This window comes from Epargyreus clarus, unplaced genomic scaffold, assembly GCF_041222505.1.
Source record: "Epargyreus clarus isolate Ecla_fem2 unplaced genomic scaffold, WU_Ecla_fem_2.2 ptg000034l, whole genome shotgun sequence".
NCBI lineage: Eukaryota > Metazoa > Arthropoda > Insecta > Lepidoptera > Hesperiidae > Epargyreus > Epargyreus clarus.
Window position 1 is genome coordinate 6,270,695 of NW_027332239.1, and position 10,278 is coordinate 6,280,972.

The 10,278-nt window shown below is 36.1% G+C and overlaps 1 pseudogene; it reads left to right on the top strand.

Moving 5' to 3' along the window:
• The first annotated feature begins 3,799 nt into the window (after positions 1 to 3,799).
• On the top strand, positions 3,800 to 5,566 carry LOC140756162 (uncharacterized; annotated as a pseudogene).
• Positions 5,567 to 10,278: the final 4,712 nt, after the last annotated feature.

The following is a 10,278-nucleotide window of genomic DNA, read 5'->3' on the forward strand; positions in this document are numbered from 1 at the left end:
TTCCTTTTAAAGGAACTATGTTAGTCCACCAGGTGCTTTGGAACTCCGAATCGGAGTTCCTTGAGTTTAGAAAATTGAGTTGCTACGAGTGTGTTGACACCATTTGTAAGCACGACAAGCATATGCAATTGCATAAAATTTACAAAAGTGCAATAGATTCAGAAGTCGGTAATGTTAAAATCATACCTCATAATAAGAAGATTAAAATATTGAGCGATATCACCATTAAATACACCAATAAGCCCAATAAAGCTCCAACTTCTCGAATTCGCAAAGAGCAGAATGTTACACCACTTGCTAAAGTTAAAGGTACTTGGGAAAATCAGTCATTCATGGTAACTCAAACAGAAGCAATGGCACCTGGATTTGGGCAACAACATCAACAAGAATTTCTTACGTTTTTGAATCAACAACAGGCATCCAAAGATTGATTGAACAATTAAGACAGAACATTTCTGGTGAAGATATAATTAAAGAAAGCAGAAGCAGAAATCAAGCAGATCAAGCAATCAGCAGAAAGCAAAAATTTTATATAAATAATGATTAAAACCAAAGAAAAACAAGACCAAAATCGGCAAAATTATTGATTGTAATATGGAAGACCTAAAAATTGAATCAATAGTTGAGTACTTTTAAGTATAAAGAAAACTACTGTTTCTAATTATATATATGGATAACTTTGATTTATGTTTGTTTAGACTTTGATTAGATGTTATATATTTGTTTGAAGCTTGTGCTTATACGAATATATTAAATTTTAATCCTAAAGTTCCTCTAAGAAGACTGAAAAATTATATGCATCCAAATAATATTTTTATGATTGTTAAGAGACATTAAACTGATTTAATCCATTTGGGTTAGTTTTATTTTAATTTTCTGATATAGATCGTAAAATTATTAAAATGAGTGGTTACAGATGTTTTTTTTTAATTGTCATTAGTAGTCATCTAATCTCATTAGTCATTAGTGTTTTAGATAATTTCATTAGTGTAACAACATCACTCATTCGCACAACAACATCACTGTTACTATGATTTTAATTTTTCAATAGTTTTCATTTAAAAATCATTAATATTTTATTTAACGTATGTTAATATAACCCCATATAGTGACGTCATACCATTAATAACCCCAAAAAACGGGTATTTAAGAAATCAAACAAAAAAGTGTCATTTTAATTCGAAATTTGAAATCGACCCATTTCCATTTAGCTAAAGCCGGCTCTACACACGCGGCGCGAACGGCCGCGAAAGCCCACAACAACTGCAACTCACGAGTGTATGCCGGATTCGTAATGTATGTAAAGAGAAAATTTCTTATAAAAAAACAGCGAATCTGAAACGTCATTTGAAAATAGACACGTGTCTATTTTTTCAACGCTGTCGACCCAGAATCAGAATCACTTTGCGCCTGCAGCTGTAAAGCAAGGGAATTCCAACATACCAGGTGAATTACATTCCTGGGCCTTATCTTACAATCGATGAACAGCTTTTAGGATTCAGGGGTCGGTGCCCTTTTCGTGCCCATACCGAACAAACCCAATACTCACGTGCTCACCCAGTGCTCACGTGTTACCCCTTATTTCTCTTCGCTGTACGAATATCCGTGAGTCACTCAGAGGGCTCACTGAAAACCAGCGCCGTGGTGCAACACACCATGGCATTAATGCTGAGTGAGTACCTTTTCCGTATGCAATGTATACATACAAGCATAGGGATATACTGTAACGTATTTATTTAACTATTATATATATATTTTGTTTTTATTCGTTTGTGTTCCCATTTTACGTATCTTAAGTCTTCTATTTACCTATCCCATTGTTGTGTAAATATTTAACATAATTTGTCGTTGTTATGTGTGTGTACAATGCATTACGTAATAAAGTTATTTCTTTCTTTCTTTCTTTCAATAAATATGGTTTATAAATAGTTATGGCGTGCGATAGCAGTACTTGTTATATGGCAGACCCTATGCCCTATCTAGGCAAATGTACTAAGACCAATGGCTTACCGCTTGGGGAATTCTATATAAAAGAATTAACAAAATCTGTCTACGGAAGCAACAGAAACTGCGATAACTGGTTTACCTCAGATCCGTTGGCTAAAAACCTGCTAAAACAGCCGTACAAATTGACTTTGGTCGGCACAATTAGATCGAATAAACGGGAAATATCCGAAGAGATGAAAAACATGCACTCTCGTGTCGGAACATCCATTTTCTGTTATGACGGACCACTAACGTTAGTTTCGTAAAAACCCAAACCCAGCAAAATGGTGTACGTTCTATCGTCGTATGATGAAGAGGGGACGGTTAATTCTACTACGGGTAAACCAAATATGATTCATTTTTATAATGAAACGAAAGGTGGGGTCGACACGTTCGACCAAATGTGAAAAAAATTGTAAGCTTACTACCAAAAAGGCCTACTGAACCATCGGAACATGATGACGCTACACCTGAGCCAAAGAAACGAAAATATTGTGCCTTTTGCCCTTCGAAAATAAGAAGGATGACAAAGTCAATGAGCGACAAATGCAAAAATCCAGTTTGTGGAGCGCATAAGTCTAGCGCTAGGGCATGCGCTAAAGGCTGCCTTTGAGGCTAAATAAGATAAAAACTGATGATTTTTAAGTTATGCTATATTGTTAAGAATATAACGTGTTGATTTTTATGTGTTTATTCCTCGAGAAAAGCTATTAATTAATGGACACCAATCATTCTCATTACAATCGCTAGTTGTCAAACGTATGTAATATAGCAACTTCTTTTCTTTCATATGAGTATAATACTCCTGAACTAAACTGGATAGCATATCAATAACATCCGGTAAATAGTTTCTAATGCAAATGTTTTATTTACATTTATTACATTTAAATCCAGTACTAATACATATTCATACAATAAACAAATTACTCAAATTCTGAGCGTGATTCTGGAACGGATTTGTTTTGCTCTAACCATGCATAAATTGCGTATAAATTGTATATGCGAAATACAGGGTGGCCCGGAGAGAAATGCACTTTTGATTTCGCGCGCATTTCGAAGCGTCAAAATGGCGGAGCGCGAGAGCAATGGCAGTCCGTAGCGCGCGTTTTGTGTTCGCTCATTTTATGAGAATGCTCGATCATATGTAACTGTTCAAAGCTGAATTCGCAGACGCTGACTTGCTAAATTTAAATTGCAGTGAATGTCCAAGCAATAATTTAATTAAGCAATGGATTGAAAGGTTCGAAAGGACAGGGTTGACACTAAAAACGCGACCTTGTAGTCGCCAGTTTCACGGACCGACGAACACAGTCAGCGAGTTTGAGAATCCGTACGCGCTAATCCACGCATGTTGGATCGCAAACGTTCATCGATTTTGGGAGTGTCTAGATCGACATTGCAGCGAATTTAAGGCTTGATTTAAAATTGCATCCTTATAAGCTACAGTTAGTACAAGATCTTAAGGCAGAAGACTTAGAATCAAGATTGAAATTTGAAATGCGCAATAAGGTCAAAACTTTTAATAACATCATGTTCTCAGATGAAGCCCATTTCTATCTGAACGGTTTTGTAAATAAACAGAACTGTAGGTATTGGGTAGCAGAAAATCTGCGGCTGATATACCAGAAGCCGGTACATTCACCGAAAGTTACAGTTTGGGCCGCAATTGCGAAATGAGTAATCATTTTTGAGAATAATCGTAATCAAGCGGTGACCATCAATTCAGAGCGCTACATTGCCATGCTGTTAAGTTTTTTGGTTCCAAAGTTGCAAGAATCCAAAAGATATAACACGAGCACTTGGTTCCAGGAAGATGGGGCTACGTGTCACACTTCAAATGAGTGCATCTAGGTGGTAAGAGGCTTGATCCCACAAAAAATAACTAATAAGTGACATATCCTGGCCACCAAGAAGCCCAGATCTCACTCCAACAGATTTCTTTTTGTGGGGTTACCTTAAAAGCAGAGTATACTCGAATAATCCCAACACTCTGCAACAAATTAAGCTGAACATTCGGCAAGAAGTGGAATCCATTTCGAGGATAACTCAAACGAATTTTTTTCAAAATATTGTTGCTAGATTAGACGAATGTTGTAACCGACAAGGACATCATTTGGACGATGTAATTTTTAAAAAGTAACTCGTATCATAAATTTCATTTAATTTTCCTTTAACGGTAATAAATAAAGATGTCCAAAATTATTAAATTTTTCTTTCATTGAATTTTCAAAAGTGCACTTCTTTCTGGGCCACTCCGTGCTTTCGGGACTTGTTTGCCTGCATCAAGAACAATAATAAAATGTTACAGTTCTGGTGGGAAACCAGGTTTCACAAAAGAAGCGTTAGTAGCATTACAATTAAGAGCAGAATGTAATCCGGAAGAGAAAATTGTTTAAGTCTCGAGGCGAACCCCTGAAAATTGCCTTACAAGGTAAAGGAATTACTAATTGAATATTTTGCCTAGACATCTAGAAGAAATCATGTTAATATACAGAAAATGGTACAAAAGAATCTGTTGATACCAAACACTTTGTTTGGCAACTTCGAAGGAGTAGCTAGGCCAATTTTAATATTTGATGGAACATATTGCTACATTGAAAAAAGTTCCAATTATTTATACCAAAAGAGGACATACAGCCAGCATAAATACAGGAATCTTGTTAAGCCATTTTTAATGGTATGTACAGATGGTCATATAATTGATGTTTAGGCCCCTATCCAGCTACTTCAGACTCTGATAATATGAAAAAATAATTTTCAGTGGAAACCAACCCATTACGGGAAAAGCTAATAGCTCAAGAGCAATATGATATATGCTCAAGAGCTATATGTCGATGAGTTGTGGAGGTAGTGAACGGAAGATTTAAGAGATTTTAAATTATTACGTCAACATTATTTAAATACAGCACATTAAAGTTTCATGGGAGATTTTCAAATGGCTGCTGCTTTACTCAACGCGTTTCACCCTCCAATAGTTGATTGTGTAGATGCTGGGGAAATAATACAAGAAATAAAGAAATATATGAACAGTAATAATGAATTAGCTAGTTTGATTGTAACAAATAATTATAACAGGCGTAGGGCTGAATTCCAAGAAATTACAGTTGAAAATGACAATTTGTCAGATTTTCCCCAGTTAGCCGACAACGAGCAACCCAGCTAACCAACAATTTTAATTGCATTAGGAACATACCAATTAAAGCAGGCACGTTCCTGTTTTAGTGAACATTTAAGAGCAAATGATGGTTTTGTCATTGAAGTGTGCAAGGAGGTAAACAGCAGCCTACTCAGAGAGCTGTCAGCTACAAATATTCAATGGCTTTTGAGAGGTCAAGACATATTTCTAGAAAAACATATTTTGTATATCTTTTAGTTGACAGCTCTCTCCGAGGCAGGGAAACTATACTGCAATATTATTGCAATTGTATTGCAGGTAAACGGACTGTAAGCTGCTGTACCCATGTAATGACAATTATTTGGTATTTAAGTTGGGCTAGATATTAAACTAATATAGTACCTCCTGCACAATTTTTAGATAATATTTTAATATTCATTGAAGAAGAATAAAGATAATTATAAAGACTTGTAGTTTTATTTTCCATTGCACATTTTCCTATGCATTCCTTCCATCCATCATCTTCCTGAATCTCGCCGTTAATATTAGGCCTCAAAGAGAAAAAGGCTGTCGCTCTTGACTAATGTAAGTGGATAAAGCAGATGCAACTTGGGCAATTATGTACGTCGTTTCATACGAACAGAAAATCAAAAATTAAGTAGACGGAAGAACTGAAGAAAGATTAAAAATAATCAAAAGAATAATGAGAAGGCCTTTACCTGAAGCTTCCACACCCAAATAAGACAAGAATATTGGACCTGTAACAGACCTGTAAGTTTAGGATAAGTATCTCCATATGACATCAGTCATACTGGACTGACAAGAAAAGAAAAGCTTCTAGTAGAGGTAGAAAAGCATGTGTCGCAGTAATCATCTGATCTTCACCTAATAAGAATGATATCATAGCAAAAAAATAGAAGAAAGTCAATAAGTCAAATCATTCAGGTATCGTATGTGTCCGGTGACAAACGCAAACACAGCGCTTCCGAATACTTACTTTGTATTCGCGATTTACGCGGCGATCGCTGCTGCCCGGAAAATGGCTATGAGATCTGAACAACAACATAGCCAATAAGGTGTTGGCGTTTATACAGCACGCCATCGATACCATCAGCATCATCCAGATCTATAAGACCAATTTCACACGCGAGGAGATCGGCAGTGCCAAGATCCTCCTGTTTGAGTCGCTCGGGATGAGCTACCAGATGCCTTCCCGCAGGAAGGACGAAAAGGGAGAAAAAGGACATCATCAATCTCTTTAAGGTGACTGATCGTGATGACCTGCCAACTGTTGTGGCAAAGAACATCTACAAGCTGCCGCCCGTCACTTTCGACCATGTGGATGTAACCAGGTTGTCAAAGGACATCACAACATTGAAGACAAGCCTGGCGGAAGTAATGTTGAAGTTAGAAACCTCGCAAGACACCATCAGCGACCTACGGGCTGATATTTCTATATACGAGGGTGCGTTTTTAAGTCCGCGGAATGGCAGGGTTGGAGGGGGGATATCGGGCTCGTTAAGGGCGGTACGTGTTAAGTGACTCATAAATAGTATAAATATAAAGTTTTATCACAATTGCATCATTAGTTTTAAAACTATCGACAATTAAACAACTCAATCCGGAAGAAAATTGGAAGTATGGAGAAAATCGAGCATCGCGCCGTTATAAAGTTCCTTACCAAGCAAGGAAAGTCTGTGCAAATCATAATGGAAGAGATGTCATCGGTTTACGGGGACTCTTGCCCTGGAAAAACGATGGTTTACAAGTGGAACAACCTTTTTAAGCAAGGCAGGGATTCACTTGAAGACGACCCACGACCAGGACGGTCTGTTGAGGTGACCATTCCGGAAACGATAGCGGAAGTCGAAAAATTAGTACTGGAAGATGCTCGGCTAAAGAAGAAACAGCTTGCAAAAATGGTTGGAGTATCGGATACAACCATTTTTAAAATTCTGTATGACCATCTGGGCATGACTAAGGTCAGCGCGCGGTGGGTGCCGAGAATGCTCACGCCGCCTCAGAAACAACAGCGCGTTGAATGTTCCCGTGCGTTTTTGAACCTCTGTGGAGAAGATAAGGATATTGTACTGAATCGAATTGTTACTGGAGATGAAACTTGGGTTCACCATTATGAACCTGAGTCTAAACAAGACTCCATGCAGTGGCATAAAAAGGGTACAGCACCTCCTAAAAAGTTTAAGGTGTCACAATCGGCCGGCAAACTCATGGTGACAGTCTTTTGGGATGCAGAAGTAATTTTGTTAATAGATTACAAAGATAAAGGTGTCTCTATAACCGGAGAATATTACGCAACAATCTTGGAGCGGTTAAAAGAAGCCATCAAAGAAAAAAGACGAGGAAAATTATCCAGAGGTGTCCTGCTGTTGCACGACAATGCGCCCGTACACAAGAGCCGTATTGCACTGGCTGCCCTGCATAAGGTGGGCTTTGATATTTTAAATCACCCACCCTATAGTCCAGACCTGGCTCCCAGCGATTATTATCTCTTTTCAAAAATGAAAAAAGAGCTTCGTGGAAAGAAATTTTCTACAGACGAAGAAGTAAAGGACGCAATTTCCTCGTATTTTTCCGACAAGGACAAAACATTTTTTTATGAGGGTTTAAATAAGTTAATACAAAGATCTGAAAAATGCATTCGTCTTGCAGGAGAATATGTAGAAAAAGAAAAATAATTTTGACATTTTATTTTCGCTCCTTGTCCCTCATTCCGCGAACTTAAAAACGTACCCTCGTATATGATAGGGAGATGTTGCTGTTTGATACAGACAGTGAGCCTTAATAGGAAATGTAGTTCCGGACTCTAGAGATACAAAGTGTATTTTCTGTGCTGGACCAGATTGATACATGGATTTGTGATTTTTGCAAGTAATTTGTGTTATTTTTTATGTTATACCAAAGTTTTTAAAGAGTCTCGTCTAAATTATCATTAAGATTAAGATCTTTATCATTATTTAGTTTTTTAATAAAAATAGTAAATGACTGGTTCAAGAATGTCTTTGAACCAATCACTTATGAGATAATTTGATAATGTTTTCATTCACAAAAAGAAGTTTTCAGATGTACTATTCTTTGAAGGAAGAAGCTTATATGGACTATATTAGAAATAGAGGAAGAAAGAAAAAACAAGACCAACCTAAAGATATTTCTGTTATTACAGCATAATTGCATAGAATATTTGAATGCTAAATCAACATTTCTTTAAAATAAATATCAATCTTTACTTCAACAATTTTAAATCAAGTGATCAATGATCACATGTTTAAGCATTGACAAAAAATGCGCATGCCTAGTTGTATGGATGGTTTTGTATCAAAAGCTTTGCATATGCTTAAAGCCAACAAAAAAGAGGCATGACCATGAAAAAATTATAATTATTCACAGTGGATCATAACACAATTACTACCTGTTATAAAACCGAATAGTGTTGTTGTTCTTGATAATCCACCGTCATAATTCCAAATTCTAATTCCAGAAAACAACAAACTTTTGACTGACATTTTGAATAATGTAACGTTTATATGAATTGATACTGCAAAATAAAGTGAAATTTGTAGAATTTAAGATAGATCAACCTTAGTATACTCAAATTCTAGGTATATATAGACATTTTAATTGTTTCACACTCATGCGGAATTGGAAAAAGATATTTACCAAATTGGGACACATGAACATTGTCTTCAGTTTGATGAGGAGAAACAAAATATACCTCAAACTATGCAATGTCTAAGTGTCATTGTGTGTTTATTATGGATACTTAAGTGTTTCTTAGGGACAATTAGGAAAGTTCCGTTGCAGAAAGAGCAAGTGTAGAAATAAGGACATAAGTCAGACCAAAGGAACATGGCTTGAAAATATATAATTGTTCCTCACAATTATATTCCAAATAATGTATGCATTTAGTAAGAGAATTATGTACCATCAAACACAAAAGCAAGTTGCAGATAACATCGAACCAGTGCTCTCTGCAAAGTCAATTGCTAATAGGTACAGTTATTGCCACGAGACCATAACTATATATGAGTTAGATAACCAGAAAAGCCATCCGAAGATTGGAGGACCAAATAAAATAGGCCAAATAGACTAATCAAAATTTGGATAAAGAAAGTATAATAGAGAGTGCCATATTGAAGACCAGAAATCAGAATGATTGAAGATGATAGTAATGATCCTCAGCTTGAAGTGTGTCCTAACAACGATAGGTCTGCAGACATGCTGGTGCCACTAATAGAAAAACATGTTCAGCAAGGCTCTATTATTCATACCAATCATTGGAGATCCTATAAGAGTCTTCCTGAAGATGGATATATACAGGGTGTCCCGTAAGTACCACGACAAACTTGGGGAGAACATAGGTGAGGGTCTGACCTCTCTGGGAAAAAAAAATTACCTTAGTAAAAGTGTCACCGTTTTTGCACTATCAATTGTTTTAGATTTTTTGAGAAATTCAGCCCTCTTCATCTTCTTTCGTTAACTGCGTGTACAAATTTGGTGATGCAGTGTTTATTTTTTCTGTTAAATACTATCAGATAGTTGGTCTATCATATTGAAATGTAAATTGGTTAAAAGATGTAAAGGAACTATGAAAAAAATAGGGATATTTTTAGATTTTAATTTTTTTACTATTTTTCCCTCAACTTTGACTCGTCGCGGTGAAAAAAAAATGTACTGTACTATAAGTGTACATTGCGCAAAAAAATATGTCCAGTTAATAGAGATTTCAAAAAGGTACCACACTTACTCTTTAAAGTTGAAGAAAAAAAAGTTAAGACCGTTTTTGCATGAAAGGGACTGAAACCAACTAAAACGTAATGATCGACTTTTTATTTAAATTACGGTTTCTACCGACTCACAACGTGTCAGGCAGTACTAAATCACATTATTACCTAGTAACACACTTAAAAATATCATTCTTCATTTGTAAAAAAAACAATTTAGTAACTAACTAGCAAACAAAGTAATACAATTTATTAAGTCAATTTTTACCTACTTTGAAGTGTCGTTTCGAAGTGAAACTTCGTATATGTATGTAATTTGAATGACAATACCATAATATGACGTCTTGGAACTAATCTGATGATGGAGCCAGGATATGGATGGTAAATCTCTTACCAATTTAGCCCAAACTCGAGGGATTTACTAAGAAATGAACCATG